The sequence below is a fragment of the Bubalus bubalis genome, chromosome 3 (assembly GCF_019923935.1).
Source record: "Bubalus bubalis isolate 160015118507 breed Murrah chromosome 3, NDDB_SH_1, whole genome shotgun sequence".
NCBI classification, from domain to species: Eukaryota; Metazoa; Chordata; class Mammalia; order Artiodactyla; family Bovidae; genus Bubalus; species Bubalus bubalis.
This window is the reverse complement of record NC_059159.1, coordinates 174,640,092-174,646,091: the sequence shown is the minus strand read 5'-3', so window position 1 is coordinate 174,646,091 and position 6,000 is coordinate 174,640,092.

The following is a 6,000-nucleotide window of genomic DNA, read 5'->3' as shown; positions in this document are numbered from 1 at the left end:
CCTCTTGATGAAAGTGAAAGAGGAGAGTAAAAAAGCTGTCATAAAACTCAACATTCAAAAAACTAAGATCATGGCATCTGGTCCCATCACTTCATGGCAAACAGATGGGGAAATAATGGAAACAGTGAGAGACTTTATTTCCTTGGGCTCCCAAATTACTGCAGATGTTGACTGCAGCCATGAAATTAAAAGACACTTTCTCCTTGGAAGAAAAGCTATGACTAACCTAGACAGTATATTAAAATGCAGAGACATTACTTTGCAGACAAAGGTCCGTCTAGTCAAAGCTATGGTGTTTCCAGTAGTCATGTATGGATGTGAGAGTTGGACTATAAAGAAAGTTGAGTGCTGAAGAATTGATGCTTTTGAACTGTGGTGTTGGAGAAGACTCGTGAGAGCCCCTTGGACTGCAAGGATATCAAACCACTCAATCCTAAAGGAAATCAACCCTGAATATTCATTGGAAGGACTGGTGCTGAAGCTGAAGCTCCAATACTTTGGCCACCTGATGCAAAGGGCCGACTCATTAGAAAAGACCCTGATGCTGGGAAAGATTGAAGGCAGGAGGAGAAGGGGATGACAGAGGATGAGATGGTTGAATGGCATCACTGACAATGGACATGAGTTTGAGCAATCTCCAGGAGTTGGTGATGGACAGGGAAGCCTGGTGTGCTGCAGTCCATGGGGTCTCAAAGAGTCAGACAAGAACTGAACTGAACTGAACTGGACCTTCACACACACCTCTGAGGCGCCACCGCTGATTGTGCTTCATTCCGTAATTACTTTCCTGCCTCCTGTTAATGACTTGTATCTACCCCACGCTTGCATAGCCCTGTTCAGAGTGGCTGATTTGCAGAAACCTGATCAGGGCTATTCTTAGTTAAAGAGAATACATTTGCTTATGGTAATAGAGCATGCAATAAGCTGGAGCACAAGAAGGCCTTGACATTCAAGAACAAGAGTGCTGTGGGGGTGGTTGAGAACACTGAGGGGAGGGAGAGGCAGCTCATTCTCAGTGACTCAACAGTTTCCTTACTCAAGGGTGTGGTGACAGTTAGGGCTTTTCAGGGCCTCTCTTGTCAAGTCAATAAAGAGGCATCTCCTAATTCTGCATATTTACTTTCATTCTCCTTCTTCACCTTTTGCCAGCTGAACATGGGGAAAGGCAAGGACAGGGATTTGGATGGAGGAAAGTTAAGATAAAGCCTGCATCTCTTATACATGGAGCATCTACATTCAATTCATGACAAACAGAAGGGGAAGAGGTAGAACCAGTGACAGATTTCCTCTTCTTTGGCTCTAAAATCACTGCAGATGGTGACTGTGTCCATGAAGTTAGAAGACAATTGCTTCTTGGCAGGAAAGCCATGACAGACCTAGTAAGTAAGTGTTAGTTGCTTAGTCATGCCCAACTCTTTGCAACCCCATGGACTGCAGCCCACCAGGCTCCTCTGTCCATGAGATTTTTCCAGGCAAGGATACTGGAGTGGGTTGCCATTTCCTTCTCCAGGGGATCTTCCCAACCCAGGGATCGAACCCTGTACTGCAGGCAGATTCTTTACCAACTGAGCTACAAGGGAAGCCCTATGACAGACCTAGACCATGTATTAAAAACAAAGACATCACTTTGCTGACAAAGGTTTATATAGTCAAGGCTATGGTCTTTCCAGTAGTCATGTACAGAGGTGAGAGCTGGGCCATAAAGAAGGCAGAGTGTGAAAGAACTGATGCTTTCAAACCTTGATGCAGGAGAAAACTGTTGAGTCCCGTGGACTGCAAGGAGATCAACCAGTCCATCCTAAAGGAGACCAGTCCTGAGTGTTCATTGGAAGGACTGATGCTGAAGCTGAAGCTCCAATACTTTGGCCACTTCATGCAAAGGGCTGACTCATTAGAAAAGACCCTGATGCTGGGAAAGATTGAAAGCGGGTGGAGAAGGGGATGACAGAGGATGAGATGGTTGGATGGCATCACTGATTCAATGAACATGAACTTGGGCAAGCTCAGAGAGATGGTGAAGGACAGGGAAGCCTGGCATGCTGAAGTTCATGGGATATCAAAGAGTTGGACAAGACTTGGTGTCTGAATCATAACTAGAAATGATTCACCACAAAATGGTTCTTTCCTGAGGTAGTGAATGATGCTGCAACTGGCCCAGTGGGACAAGTAACACAATCTCAGCAGCTGGGACCCTGTTTTTGGAAGATTCCTTCTCAATCAGTCTTATTCTGCAACAGTGCCTCTTTCCATCTCTTTATTTAGTGTACTCCCCCCTCATGTGCACACATGCACACACACACACACACACACTGCCCACAGCAGTTTCAGTCCTATCCTGAGAGTCAGAGCAGGTCAGCATCAGCTTGGATAACTGTTTGGTCTCAGGTCACTTCACCCATTGGCTTCTAATTATATTAAGTTACTTGTCACTCTCTGCACATGCTAGAGGATCTAACACCTATCAGTCTTTGGAAACATTATTCTCTCTTCTCAAATGCTATGCTGCTCTTCCATGAGAAGTAATTCCCATGAATCCTTTTGGGCTTAGAAGCTGTTCACAGCTGGTTGAGCATCCTCAGTCTGCAACTAGAGGGTCTGGATCTAAACATGGTTCTTTGGTTCAGAGCCGTGTAACCATAGGCCAGCTGCTTCCCTTTATTCTCACCTACTGATGAAATGATGTGATGGTACTGACTGTACCCAACCAGAGTTGTGTGAAGGATGGTGATGGGTCAAAGCACTCCAGGGGCCTCTAGCTGGGGCACCTGACTGTGCCAGTCCCTGGGACCTTGACAGCCTGCACATCTCCTTTTGCTGTTGCATGTACTGACTGCTCAACATAATTGTTTCTGTGAACTCAGAGCTTTCTTCCATCAAATATCTTCACAGTAGTGCTTGGAACATCCAGCTCAGAAAAGGAGACACCCAAGTGTGATGTGCATGTGATGTGAGCAGGATCAAGAAAACACCAGGAATGGAAGCCAAAAATTGGCTAAAGAGACTGGATGCCATTAGAGAGAGGGCCTATTTTTTGGCAATTTTTGTGAGGATACAATATATCCAGGCAATTTCTAAAGTAGGTCTTGTATTTAAATCCAGGCTCTGTTCTCATTGTGCCTGATTTTCCATGAACATCTCTCATCAGCAAATTTGAGCCTATTTCTTGAGGCTGAGGGCACTTTTGTATAAACACATATATCTGCCTCTGATTTCAGTAAACCATTAAATCTTTTTAGACTTTCCTACTCTGAAAACTGAGTTATTCAACTTTAAATGTCAAATGAGGAGTACCAAATGGGGTAAAAGACATGTCAATGAGGGTTTACATTTCTGTCTGATAATCAATTCAGAGAAATGAACTGGAGGAACCCACAAGCCTAAGAAAAATCAAAGACACTATTCTCATCTACATGGAAATACACTCTAGGACAAAAAGGAGAACAAAGCATATAAAACAAACAATGTAATACTACTGATATGACAGAAAGTGAAGAGGAACTAAAGAGACTCTTGACAAAAGTGAAAGAGGAGAGTGAAAAAGCTGGCCTAAAGCTCAACATTCAAAAAACTAAGATTATGGCATCCGGTCCCATCACTCCATGGCAAATACATGGGGAAACAATGGAAACAGTGACAGACTTATTTTCTTGGGCTCCAAAATCACTGCAGATGGTGACTGCAGCCATGAAATTAAAAGATGCTTGCTCCTTGGAAGAAAAGCTATGACCAACCTAGACAGAATATTAAAAAGCAGAGACATTTCCTTACCAACAAAGGTCTGTCTAGTCAAAGCTATGGTTTTTCCAGTGGTCATGTATGGATGTGAGAGTTGGACTATAAAGAAAGCTGAGCACCAAAGAATTGATGCTTTTGAACTGTGGTGTTGGAGAAGACTCTTGAGAGTTCCTTGGACTGCAAGGAGATCAAACCAATCAATCGTAAAGGAAATCAGTCCTGAATATTCATTGGAAGGGCTGAGGCTGAAGCTGAAGCTCCAATACTTTGGCCACCTGACACTAAGAACTGACTCACTGGAAAAGACCCTGATGCTGGGAAGGATTGAAGGCGGGAGGAGAAGGGGACGACAGAGGATGAGATGGTTGGATGGCATCACCGACTCAATGGACATGAGTTTGAGTAAACTCTGGGAGTTGGTGATGGACAGGGAAGCCTGGTGTGCTGCAGTCCACTGGGGTCACAAAGAGTTGGACACGACTGAGCGACCGAACTGATCTAAACTGAATACTACTGATGCATATTGGCCCAGTTACAAAATGAATAAATGGCTCACAAAAGCAGTTAATCCCTTTTACTTTTAATAAAAGGAATAGACAGAAATCTGGGTGTATGTAATGCTGATTAATCATCTCCCAAATACTTTAGGTGTGGGTGCCGTTTCGAGTTGTGTCCTAGCATTAAGTAAGGGCCTCCCTGGCGGCTGTAGTGGTAAAGAACCCGCCTCCAACAGAGGAGACAGAGGGGATGTGGGTTCCATCCCTGGGTCGAGGAGATCCCCTGGGGTAGGGCATGGCAGCCACCCCAGTACTCTTACCTGGAAAACCCCGAGGTTAGAGGGGCCTGGCCTGCTGTAGTCCATAGTCTATAGGCCCCAAAGAGTCGGACACAACTGAGTACACGTGCCCCTAACTTTAATACAGTCCTCAGCCTTGGGAGGTGTTGTTTTTGAGCTTTTAAATATTACTAACCCATCCTTCTGAGTGAGATTCAAGTCCTTGCAAAGAAGCCTGGGCTGGTACAACATTCCTGGTGCTCTCACTGGGGACTCTTGAGAAACACACAGTGTGGGTGCTTTGGATGCATGTGACAGGAAATGACTTTCACACTGAAAGATGCCAAAATGCACCAAGTAGACCTCAGTGAGTGAGAACAGAGGAAAGTGAAGGAGAGTTAGAAATGAGACCCTCAAGGGAGGACACATTAGGTATTTCTTGAGTAACTTCTGTAAGATCCCACTGAAGTCTGTTGGGCATTTTCCTTTCTGTATTTCAAAGGAGTGAAGAGGACACCCCATAACTTTGCCTAACAGATATAAAATAACACAAATAATTGGCTTTCCTGGGTGGAACATATCCAGACATTTCTAAGTGATGATTTTTTTAAAAGCAAAACAAGCAACTGCTAAGGGAATGGTTTAGTTTTTTTGTTCACAACTTAGTTTTTGTGCTTGCACTTTTGTCTTTACATTCTGCTGTGAGCACAGAAGTTAAGACAGAGCTATGTATCTTCAGATATGCACATTATGGGTATGAGTGGGATGTCTTGAAAGACAATGAAGAGGAGAGGAAGTGACTTGGAACACTGTGATCAGAAAACAAGAAGAGCAACATCATAACAGAGCTTCACTAGTGTGACCCAACTGCAAACAGTGGGGTAACCCTGATGAAGTGTGACGTGTTCATGAGCAGCTCTTTCTGAGTGATTTTCTCACTAACCAATTATGCTAATGTTTAATATTAGGTACAAAACAAAGCTAAGGAAGTTGAACCACATCTACTTGGGGTATAGCTATTTGGGGTATAACCAGGAGAATTTACAGTCATACACGAACTCTCTAAGTCAATCATTCACCCATAAATGGTTATGTTGCATAATTGGGAGCAATGTAAATAGGTAAAATTTGGTGCTCTGAGAAGCTGGCAGGAATATCTTTTGGTGTAAGTAAGATTCTCCAAGTATCCTCCATGCTTTGACTTAGGTGATTCTCTTTGCTTTTTACGATGAAATCAAGGATCAATCAATGGCACCCCACTCCAGTACTCTTGCCTGGAAAATCTCATGGGTGGAGGAGCCTGGTAGGCTGCAGTCCATGGGATTGCTAAGAGTCAGACACGACTGAGCGACTTCACTTTCACTTTCCACTTTCATGCATTGGAGAAGGAAATGGCAACCCACTCCAGTGTTCTTGCCTGGAGAATCCCAGGGACGGGGTAGCCTGGTGGGCTGCCAGCTGTAGGGTCGCACAGAGTCGGACACGACTGA